General features: G+C 43.6%; 1 long non-coding RNA gene across 1 annotated transcript in view; it reads left to right on the top strand.

Annotated features, from left to right (window-relative positions):
* Positions 1 to 12,698, top strand: part of LOC127525970 (uncharacterized) — a 495,457-nt gene that overhangs the window by 320,073 nt on the left and 162,686 nt on the right. The window lies entirely within an intron of this gene.

Genomic DNA, 12,698 nt, shown 5'->3' with positions numbered 1-12,698 from the left:
GGGATTTTCTGGACGGATAAAACATCTCATTTTTCAACGTCGTGTAGGCTACTGGAGATAAAACCGTGAGAGCATCAGATCCCAGTTGAAAGTACCATTGGACACGTGAAACTAAACTTTAAAGCATAAAAATATGCGCACACCATAATAAAAAAAAATCCGTTTAATAAAAGCTGGCATATTGGCGCTTCTCGAAGCTCTTTTCGTGCGTACGCGAGCTTTATAAACGAGACCCCAGTGCTGGTCAGACTGGCGCGTGGGACAGATAAACAGACACTGGGGGAGCAGGGTGGGGGCTTGACATCCTCCCTTCTGCCATGCGCCCCTAATCCTTTCGTTCGTTTGTTATAAAGACCCCGTACTTTATATCTGCACATAGTAACAGAAGGCTGAGACTCTAATACATTCAAATGCTAATAAATGGACAAAGCATGTATTTTTCACGGCTTCCTTCGCACACGTTTAAATCGGCATGGGATTATTTAAAGTTCCTTCGGCCCGATGCTCAGCGCTCTCCCGTCCCAGGTTGGTTCGATTTTCCACGGCTCGGCTTGAAGTAGGGAACGAGAACCAAGGTGACGTCAGTGTTCCACCCGAGCTGTCCAAAGGGCTACTTTGTATGGTATGCGAATGTCCAACCAACCATCCGTTTTCTAAGAATCCGCTCATCCAGAGCAGAGCAGGGCCAGTGGGCATCAGGGGTCTGTCCCAGCAACAATCCCTAAGCAAGGTGAGCGCACACATCGGGGGACAATCGAGCGACATCAGTACACCTAAAGCCGATTACATGCACCCGGTGTCGCATGACGGGGATGTATGATTTGCTGACTAATTCTGATTATGTAATCTGCATATTTTTGGACGGCAGGAAGAATCCCACACGCACGGGGAGAACTGCGAGGCAGCTGCGCTTTCACGGCGCCACCGTCCCGCCCAAGTGTGCACATGCGCAATGTCGAATAGTAAGCGTGCCGAATTCAATTAAGGGAAAAAAACACAATTAAACAATAATCAGATGAAAAGTGCAATGAAGCATTTAAATGAGTCATTCGATGGTACAAAAATGAATAATTCAACTAATTATTAGGACATATGTTCAGTTTTATTTAGATTCAATATTGCGTTTACATTAAATTTAATTATTGTATGTGTTTATTTCACAACGGCCGTAATTTTTAAAAAGTATCATTTAACAATTAGAGATTTCCGAATAGCTCCTTTAATGCCAGGGCTAGTTACAGTATTCCAGAGCTCCTCTTTTCATTATGTTTCAAACAATTAAAACTGAATGTAATGTCACGTGTGTGCGCCTGGGGATCACCGTCCTGGCTCTGCGGGCCGAGAGGGGGCGCTGTCGCTAATTGTATCTGCTGTTTTGCAGAGCGGAGCAATAGAAATCCAAGAACAGTGCAGGCAAAGTGTGGTGGTGGGGCACGTTGAGTCCTTACTTGAAGTATTTCAGGGGTGTCAAGGGGGGTTAGTTCAGAGATCTGCTAGTGGATGAGCCTGTGGCGTCCTGGATGGCGAACTACCCGTCCATCTACAGTACTACGGTTTGTGAGACTCATAGGAGCACCACAAGGACAGTCCCATCTCCACCTCTCATCACTCTGCACACCTCAGAGTCCTCAGTCAGCCTGTGTTTATGGATCATCTTATGGAGCTGGGCTGTTGGGAGTACTGGGATGGAAGAACACCTGAAAAACCTGAGTGCTCTAAAGTTTTTCAGCAAGATCACACGTGGTGCTTTGTTAAGGGCAAATTTCACCCTCAAACTTTCTGTAGTTTTTCCTTTGCATGGAGGACCACATATGCATGGAATAAGTGACCAAGTATTGAAGTGGACAGTCGGAACTTGGTTAGTGGGTTCATATCTCAACTTGTCAGTTGCATAGGTTGGGGTGCTTGTTAGGGCTGAATGTCACAAATGTTCAACCCAAATTCCATGCAGGACGCCCCACCACCTCCTCATTCCATCATGTAGTGCCTTTCATGGTGTGCACACTCTAAAGTGAATTAACAAGTTAAACCAGACGGCTGATACTTAACACTCAGCTCAGTGGTGGCCTGGGGTTTGTCACAGAGACATCTTGGATGCCATCTGAGCTTCCCACTCTCAGACTTCACTGAAACTGGAGAACTGAAGGTGTTGCAATAAGAAGTGGCGGTCTGGCCGTCCTCCATGTGGTTAGAGTCGACCACAATGTCGAGATTTTATCTCCTTTTACTTAAGGATCAATCAAGACTTGATGAAGTATTTCACACACAGTGGTAGACAGAGTGGCACACAACAAAACACAAAGTTTATAGGCTGTGGGTCCCTGATGCTCGCTCTCACGGTGGATAATGAAGGTCTTGTTGTCTGCCCGTCTAATTCATTTCCTTCATAGTTTGGCTCAGGTGGTTGGGTCTCAGATGCCACTTCTCCGTCAGGGTGGCACAGAGGTGTTTTGTTCTGGGCTTATGTAATAATTTTAAGCACTTACTTTTGTCATACACAAATGGTATCGATGGCTGCTCAGTCGTTATGGTAAGAGTGACATTGGTGGAATGTGGTTGTAGATGAAAAGTGACACATGGGGACATAAAAAAAAAAATAAGGGAAAAATGCTGACTGTGACTAACTTGAGGCAACCACTGGGCACACGGCTCACACTCCATTAGAGGAGGGCATGTGCCATTCTCCTGATTTGTCACCTAAGTCTTGAACCGACCAGAAGAAGCCACCAAGCTCCTCTTACTCAATGTGAGCGGTGCACTCGAGTGCCAGCAGGGGGCAGCAGCTTTCTGTGCAGGTGCATCTGCAGTTGTGGTGAGAAGTCCCCACCCACTCATGTGATGGGCACGAATGTCATGGCAGTGCTGGGATTTCACTGGTTTCCATAACTGTTCCTTTTTTTGCAGCAGAACAATAAAAAATGAAAATCTGCAATTTAATGCACAAGTTTAAATTTATTGTGGATTTTCTAAAATTACATATGGAGGGTCAAAGTTATCCATACATCTACTTAGATTATTAATGAGGTGGTGCAGAAAGCTCCAGAATGTGTCCTAACCTGGTGCTTCCTAACTGTCTTTTAGTGATCCTGATGGACTTTTGCTTTATGCTCCTCTCTGCTGCTCCTTTGACCTCTCATTGGATTACAATGGGAAAGTCCAAAGAGCTCGGTGTGGCCATGACGAAGATCATAGACTTGCAAAGGTCAGGAGCGTCTCCTGGAGCCATTTCTAAACAACTTCAGATTCTGATATCACCAGTTCAAACAACTGTTGGTTAGTACAGGTACTTTACAGTAGAGCTGCAGTCACTCTTCAAAGGACTGGAAGAAGACCCAAACTGCCATCCTCAGCTGAGTGGAAACTGGTCCAGATGGTCAGATGCAATGCGAGGACCACCTGGAAATGGGTCTGCCATGAACTGGGATCTCCTGGAACAGCAGTGTTGCTGTCTACAATCAAGTGGGTTTGATATCAGTTTGGGCTGAGAGGCTGCCATCCAAGAAAATCAACATATTGAAGCTTCACTGAAGTTTGTGGCTGATCACAGGGACGCAGAAGAAGCCTTCTGGTGGAAAGTCTTATGGTCAGAAGAAGCAAAGGCTGAGTGAGCAGAGATATGTTTGGAGGAGAAAAGGTGAGGCATTCAATTCCAAGAACACAGTGCCAGCTGTTAAGCATGGTGGTGGTTGTGGTAACATCTCACTCTGGGGCTGTTGTGCTGCCAGTAGAACTTGAGGAACTGCACAAAGTGAACGGAATAATGAAGAAGGAGGAGGACCTCAGAACTCTTCAGCGCCACCTCAAGCCATTAGCTACAAGGTTGAAACTTGGATTCAGCTGGGTGCACCAAAACCAGGACCAGATAATATTAACCCTTGAGTTCTTAAGGGGGCTAGCGAGTTCAGATATAAACCCTTGACACATGTTTAGGAAGTCACTGTGCACTGGAGAGATTCCAAAGGACTGGGAAATGACAAATATCATCCCGTTATATAAAAAGAGTGACTGGGCAGATCCAAGCAACTACAGGCCAGTAAGCTTAACGGGCATCGCAGGAAAATTAATGGAAGGAATCATTAAGGAGAAGGTTGAGCAACACCTGGCAAGGACAGGACAGTCAGCGTGGGCTCAGAAGAGGGAGGTCGTGTTTGACTAACAGGCTGGAATTCTATGAGGAGGCAACAAAAGGATACGACCAGAGTGGAGGAGATGAGATCCTTGGTGAGTAAGCCCTGCGGCCTTTGGACTTGACATCTTCCATTCCTTTGCCTGGACCCTTTCTGTTCTCCCCGTGTGCTTGTTAATTGTCATCCCACATCCCCAAAGACAAGCAGGTTAAGTTAATTGGTGGCTCCTAATGGGCCCTAATCGGAGTGGCTGAAGCTGTGTGTGGCGCCGTAGTTTCTCGTCTTGTGCCCAGTGGTGCCAGGCTAGGCTCTGCCATGTGTGTGATGACAGATTGGTTTTTGTGGGTTTGAGAATCTTCTGTCAGGTCCTGCCCAACTTTCTGGAGGGCGCATCTGTTTAGCTGATGTCAGTCATGGCATGCCAACATTTCAAACCCAGACGCGGTGTTCCCAACAGTGTGTCCAGGACTGGACCTGCAAGTGACTCTATTAGTGACTGGGCAAGCCGGGATATTCATCAGCCTTTAGTTTATAGCACCTTCACAGCAGGCATTTCCTGGAGGTGATTTTGGTGGTCTATTTAATGGTGTTCAAGTGACAAACTTGGTGGCTGGCCCTCTTCATTCCTCTCCATCCCAAGGCCACATCCGGACCTCAAATGTGAGAACAGACAGGCTGAGGGTTTCCAGTCTGCAGCTTCACTAGCCCACCGCTCCCTGTCACCTTCTGCACTGCCAGCAATTGTCCCGTGTGAACACCTCTGCTGCCTGCGAGGGGACAGACGCTTTTCCCACCCACCAATTATGTAATGGAGCCATCAGAGGAGCACAGGGTGTCAAAAAAAACAATTTTGTGACCTGAACAGCTGGACCTTTGACCCCGGCGGGTACTTGACAAGGTAATCAGTGTGAAGTGTTGAGTCCACAGGGCCACAGTGTGTTAAGGGAATGAAACGTTTATGTAAATTTCAGATATAATCGTAATAATAATACGAATTTGTACAGCATATGTTGTAGAGTCGATTGAAGAGGATGTCCACATATTTTTAGGTTTCTTACCACAAGTTTTGTTTTCAGAAGGACATTTTGTTTATGGAGAAATGCCATTCCATCCTGGGTTCGTGCCATAACCCTAACACTCGAGAGGCAGACACCAGCCATTGTAGGAAGTTGAACTTGCAGCCATCCGTCTATCAATAAACCCAAATGATAAAGATCAAGGAAGTGGAGTGCTGCAGCCTACCCCAGCAGCAGTTGGAATCCAGCAGGAACCCATTATGGATAGTGTGCCCAAGTAAACTGGTTATTCTTATTAGACTTTATTAATCACAAGGAGAAGCCTCAGCATTATTGGCTTAATTTCAGGCAGCTGCTCCTCACAGTAGTGACGTGGCACGAGTGTCGCAAACTGTGTAGCGATTGTAACCGCTACGCTTCACTAAGTGTATAGTGGAAATTGTACTAATGATTGCATGTCACCCCCAAACTGTCTTCAGACCCCTTCCCACGGCGCAGAAAAATGACTTCCACTAATAAAAGTCATTTTTGCAAAAAATCGCTCAGAGAAAAAATGCTGCAAAAAAAAAAAAAATGTAATTAATACTTGCTCAGACTCCCCCACATATCAAGCGATTTCGAAAATCGCCTCCACTCTTCCAATATATACAATAAACAAATGTCACAAAATCATGAACCCTAAGAATATTCCACACCGTCCATTCAATTTAGTCTTTTTTTTTTTTATCCGATTATCCTATTTCCCAATAGCTCAGTTTCTTAGACACGCCAATCCCAGAATAAAAGATTGATGGCTCACACTGCTTCTGATCCTATTCACTGTCTAATCCAGTGTTTCCCAAACTCGGTCCTGGGGACCCCCTGTGGCTTCAGGTTTTTCTCCAACCACATTCCTAATCAGTGACAGCTCCTGATAGCACTGATATCATTTAATTAGCTGGGATTTTCCTTTATTCAACATTCAGAAAAGCACAGCAGCATGATTTTTACATTGATAAGACATTTAGAAATATTTGTTTTTGCTAGAGATTTAAATGCTTAACTCTCTTTTGTTGATTTCATTCTATTTTGCCCTTTCTCTGTGCAGTGTTCACCCCTTTGTTGTATCTTAATAATGACAATTAAAAACGAGCAGAGCAGACAGCACTGAATCATGAAAGGCTGCAAGTACTTTAGAGTCAGACCCACTCATTAGTAAATAATGGATTAATTAAACAATTAGAACACCTGGAAAAGCAGAATGAAAATCAAGATGAAAATACTGTTAAAAAGAAAAAAAATACATTATTCCTATACAACTGCTTGGTACATTTTTATATATTTTTTTTTTTTTAGCAAACTTCGTTTTCTAATTTCTAAATTGTTCCCTAAACACAGAACTTGGGAAATATCAGTTTACTTAATTAGTCCAGGAGTTCAATTAAAAACAGAAGTCTGGGTTGGAACAAAAACCTGCAATCACAGGGGGTCCCCAGGACCGAGTTTGGGGAACACTGGTCTAATCCACTTCCCTCGGTGTATCCAGAATCTTCAAGGTGGCCACCTCAAACTGCATTGGACTTGTGGTGCTCCCCAAGAAACAATCTTTGTCCTGGACTTAGATCGGCAGTCTTTTCCCTCTGCTATAAAACTCGGCCTGTCTTTTTTTTTTTTTCCTTCTCTTCATGCCTTTTCACGCTCCTTTTCAAATAGTGCGTCCGTTTCCATGGCACTCCCAGAAATCGCAACGACAGCCCTGTACCTCACCAAGGTCCTCCCTATCCAACCCACCCATCTTATGCTACAGTGTGCTCAGACGGAAACAGGATTCACGTACAGAGACAAAAGACAAACCAGATACAAATTTATGTGGCAGTGATACAACTGGTTATGATGACGGCCATTGTTGGCTTTCTCTGTGCTGACGGGCAGGCCCTCTGGAATAGACGGGGACTTCTTACAGCACCAAAAGTGCATGGAGCATCCACTGAAAATGTACTGAGATGAAGGTGAGCGTGATGAAGAGGAGGATGATGAAGGTGATAATGATGATGGGAATGATGAAGGTAGTGAACATAAGAATGATGATGATAACTTGTAGATGATGAAGATGAGAATGATGAAGGTGATGATGAAGATGAGAATGATGAAAGTAATGTACATAAGGATGATGATGATCATGAGGATAATGAAGATGATGATGAACATGAAGATGATGAGGATAATGATGAACATGTGGATGATGATGAAGGTGATAAGGATGATGATGATGAAGATGAGGTTGATGAAGGTGATGGAAATGAGAATGATGAAGGTGATGGTAGTGATGATGATGATTGCCTTGCTGTGTGCTTACTGGAATGGGCTTCAGCCCCTAGTGACCCTGCTCAGGATTAAGTGTGGTCTTCTTCTTCTCCTTCTCCTTCTCACTGGTAGCCTTGCCTGTGATGATCTGATGTCCCCCTCCAGGTTTGCTTTCAGTTCTGCTCCCACTGCTTCCAGGTCACCTCCACCTCCTGTCATAGGCAGGACGATACCCAGAGGGGGCAGATAATGAATTGAGCTTTTATTTATTTATTTTTTTTTGTTGTTGACCATTTTTACAAAAATGACAGCAATGCAGGGCTCTTCAAAGAGCTCAAGGCAGCCATCACATCTGAATTGCTAAGTGAAGTGAAAACACGCAGCCTGTCGACATCAAAGAGGAGCAGCCATGGAGGTTTAGCTGAGCTGTAATTTGTGCTTCGCTCAGACAGACTTTCCCATTTTTTAGCTAATTGTCGCTCTCTTTTGAGGAGAACCTGTCATTAGAGCAAGTTTAAAAAGACGTGTCATGACAACATGTTGATGGAGATATGACAGGATCCATCTGGTCGGCCACCGGCCCCTCGGGACATCTGCTGCTTTTGCTGTCCCCTCACTTGTCTTGGGTTGTGTCGGCTCGCTAACTGACTTGGCAGTTTTATTTCAGATTCCTACGGGTCATCCATTGGAGCTCACAGTTTGGTTTTTGCTCACTTGTGGACCTTCTGTCTCCTCCTGATCAGTTCAGTCATTTGACCTGACACAGGATGACTCTGAACATCTCAATGAGGATCAATAGAGTGGGACGCACCGGAGCCAAAGCAAAGGCTCTGAATACTTGTGTCAAGGGGCCGCATTTCAGTTTTGATTACGTTTGCACAATTCCTCATTTCATTTTCTCATTCTGGGATGTTGATTTTTGGTCAATGAGGGGAAAAAAATGAAATGACATCAGCACACGGCTGTGACATCACAAAATGTGACAAACGTGAAGACTTTCTGAAGGTGCTGTGTGATGTACTTAACTTGAACTTGATCCACCCAACCCCGGGATGTACTTTTGTCCCATATCACCCACCATTTTCAAACTCCTGACCCTCAATCTTTGATTCTGTGTCTTCTCTCCCCATTTTAACAAACACACCACACTGCACCGCACACCTCCAGCCATTCAAGTCCCGTTGTCTCAATTCGGTCTGCCCTTTCATTTTCAGCTGAGACCTAACAGGATGGCATTTTGGGTCTTTCAACCCCCTGGCCCCCTGACTGTTATCTATCTATCATATAGTGCCTTTCATTCTATCTATCTATCTATCTATCTATCTATCTATCTATCTATCTATCTATCTATCTATCTATCTATCTATCTATCTATCTATCTATCTATCTATCTATCTATCTATCTATCTATCTATCTATCTATCTATCTATCTATCTATCTATCTATCTATCTATCTATCTATCTATCTATCTATCTCATGTGCCAGATGAAAGTGGCTACCCACTGAGACGTTGGCACCTTACACCTTTCCCTGACCCCGAGAGTGCGGAGAGGTGCACCATAGGACTCCCCAGATTCATGGGGTGGAGTCTGGAGGTGTCAGGTGGGAGGCGGCTCCACCAGCCAATGAAGGTGTGCTGCATTGCAGTTGCATATGTATGAGGTTCATTAGCATAGTCCTTATTAGATTAGATGTGATAAACTTCATCAATCCCAGAGGAAATTCAAATGCATACAGCATTAGAAACATAAAAAACCAGAATACGGACTCACAGGACAAATAATACGGTCAATCAATCAATCAATGAACCAGTCAATAACAACAAACTTGATGAGTATATGTGGCGGTTTCAGGGTGGCAGCTGGGTGGGGTTTGAGGCGCCTTCACGTGTTCACATTTATAAAGTGATCGTGATTTATAAAAGTCAATTCTGTAGAAATGTACGTACGCCAGCTTTTATCCATTTTTTAGATTTGTTTTTTAATGTACGTATTTTCTTGTGTTTTTTTTTTTTTTTTTTTTTTTTTTTTTTGCCGTATGCATATTTTCACACTCAAATCCATACAAAGTTTTCTAAACGAGTTGGCTGCCTTTTACTTTTGTTTTTGGTGTCAGCAGCATTTCCTGATGGAGTCTGGGGAGTTTATGGCTTTTCTGGCACATTTATTCATCATTTGTTATCGGGCACATTTTTAATTTTTTGAAGCACTTGCTAGTTGCTGTCCATATCTGATGCTTATCATTCTTTTCCTGATCCTGTGCTCGCTCTCTTTACTGTTCTTCGTTTGCTCATTTCTGCCACTAGCTGAGGGTCTGCTGCTTTTTCCCGCTTTTTTCCAGGATTTTCCATTGCTGAGATTTGCTGCAGTTGTGTTCCTATTTCATCTTTGAGATGTTCTTATTTGTTCTTTTCTCCTTTGCAATTCTTGGTGCATTTGTGGGCTTTAAAAAATGGATGCAACACAACCGCAGCAGAGCGGGGGCTTTGAAATGAGAGAAGCACCCCCCCGCCCCCCCCCCGTTATATCAATGTATTATTAAATGGTTAGTCGGTTGGAGAGGAAAGCTTCCAGTGTGCTGATGGAGGTTGGCGGTGAGTCTGTCTGTTTGGGTGGGATGGACAATGACGATCGTCAGTTGCGGTGGTCTTTAGCAGCATTTCAGTTGCAACGGAAGGTTTTCCAGGGGGAGATGATGTGGTCATTTGAATTTTTTTTTCATTTTCTTTGTCTTCATATTATCAGCCCATTGGCTCCCTGACTTTGAGCTCTGAGCCTGGTGGCCATCTGTGAGCTTGGCATCTTCGTCTTCCTTTGTTCCAATATGAGGACTGATGGACTGTAACCTCGGGTTTCCTTCTTGTTTCCGATGTTAGGAGGTTTGAGATGCCACTTGCTGTGAAGGGTGGCACACAAAATAAAATTCAGAAAGCAATACGGCTGCAGCTTCTGATGCCACCACTGATGCCTGGTGTGTCTCACCAGAGTGACCCACTTAAACACCCTCTAAACGCACACCCCTTCTCGGGTGACTCGCCTGAATGAATAATGGCTTTAAAATGTCCCCAGAGTGTAAAATCTGCCATAAACCGGTGTGTAGTTTGAAATAAAGAGGAGAACCAGTGGAAAGATATTAAACAGAGGTTTACAAAAATGATGCAGTTTATTTACTTAAATGACATTAAACAGCGACAAGGAGCAAACATTCATAAATAAATTAACAACCAACAGATATGACAGCAGTATCAGCCTCTGGCTCTTTTTAGATTCTTTTCTTAATTCTGTTTTGACTGACAACACGACAGTTTCAGTACAAACCTCCCCAGTCTTTGACTAAACCTGACTAACCACCCGGGCCGTCGCTAACCATCCATCCATCCATCCATCCATCCATCCATCCATCCATCTTCTTAGCCTGCTTACCCATGGCTGGGTCACAGGGAAGCTGGAGACGGTCCTTGATCAATTTTCAAAAATCTCTTTCTGGACTTGACAATGGAGATTGATTTCTAAAAGGTTCGTGGGCAGCATTTCAGACTCCACAGAAGGCCAAGGCAGAAAACGCCCAAACGCTTGATGGCAGACCAATGGCTACCCGGTCACAGAGAGCCTGGCATTCTATTCAGGGAGTGTTAAGTCCTTCATATAAATCACACACACACACACGGCAGCTCATGTAAACATTTCTGAAAAATGACAAACTACAAGAAGTCCTCACGCGTTTCCTGAACTTGAACACAACTTCAGTATTTTATATTTTGAGGAGATTACATTGACAAAATCACTCATTAAAATGCTTCAACATATTAAATACAATATTTTATCATTGTTCATTAAATAATAATAGAAAAATACAATTCTATATATATATTTTCTGTTACTGTGCAATTTGTATAAGCTTCATGTTCAATAAGGGATAGCAGCCTTTTCCCATTCTTAACTATTAAATATTTTAAGAGTTGCACTTGAATTTATGGTCCCTTATTCTTGGATGAAGCTACAGATTAAGAGCTCCTGCAATGGCTGATTTAATAAACGATTGCACAATATTTAAGAACGGCTTTCAGTCAAAAAAGGCAACTGACTTAAACAAGTCCTCCGAATGTCTACGCTGGCAAGTGTGCCATGAATGATGCATCGGGCAACATAAGAACGCTGCTACATCTTTCGTAATAAACAGATTTTCTTGTATAATTTGCTCCTACCTTTTCCTATTCGGTTTTCTAATGTGAGGTGTAGGGAGATGCAGCCTGTCTCTGCAGGAATATCTGAGAACCCGAGAGCCCTGAGGGACGTGCCAGTTCACGACTAACTAATCAAGCACACCTCGAGCAGTGAATTTGTGAAATGAGCATTTTAACAATTAGCCTAACAGACCCAGCATCACTGGATTTGAACCCTGCTCCCAGTGGCTGTGGTCTGTTTGAACTCTGCATGTTCTCTCCTGTACTTGCTGGCTTTCCACCTACATAGGACAGGCAACTGTACATTTGCCCCGTGTGAGTGGGTCCTATGATGGACTGGCACTCCTCCACAGTTTGCTATGCCACTAACCCAGTCTGAGAGTGTCACTTCATGTTACTACACACAAATTGTATGCACCACGCAGATCAGGGGGGGGGCAAATAAAGTTCTGTCTTGTGTCTTTTGGACTTGGAGGCGTTGATCAAATAACCGTTTTGTTTCAAACCAGGAACATCTCTGGGAATGAACTTCAAAAACTTGAACAGATGGTAATGAACAAGTAGTCTTGTTCACGGAATCTCTCTTTGATTCTCTGCCACTCACCAGACAGGGTATGGCACTAGGGGTTACCAAGGGGGCATATGGTTAAAGAAGGAATAAGAAAGGTGTGTGGGATGGGGTCTGAGTTTTATTCAGCTAGTAAGCCATTTTATAAACGTAAACCAACTGAACGCGTTTGAACAAACCTCTTCTAATTGCTGCTTTTTGCCTCCGTACAGCAGTTTGTGTCCTTGCACAGTAACTTTCCAAATAACAAGCAGTGAGAAGTATGGACTTTTAGAGTGCTGCTACTTTTTAGCCTTATGATAAAGCAAGAAAGTTCAGTATAAAAATCACCTGTTAATGTATTAATCGAGCTCTTAGTTATTCAGATTATTCAGTTTCATCTTGCAATGTGACACATTTGTCACTCATATGCTCATTAAAGATATCAGATCATCTTTTGGCACGAACTGGTGATTAGAAAGGAGTGTCCCTGAACATGGCTGAAGGTGTCATTTTGTCTTATTTTTAAGTACAAAGATG

The sequence above is a fragment of the Erpetoichthys calabaricus genome, chromosome 15 (assembly GCF_900747795.2).
Source record: "Erpetoichthys calabaricus chromosome 15, fErpCal1.3, whole genome shotgun sequence".
Lineage (NCBI taxonomy): Eukaryota > Metazoa > Chordata > Cladistia > Polypteriformes > Polypteridae > Erpetoichthys > Erpetoichthys calabaricus.
Note: the sequence above shows the minus strand (reverse complement) of the source record. Positions and strands in the feature narration are given on the sequence as shown.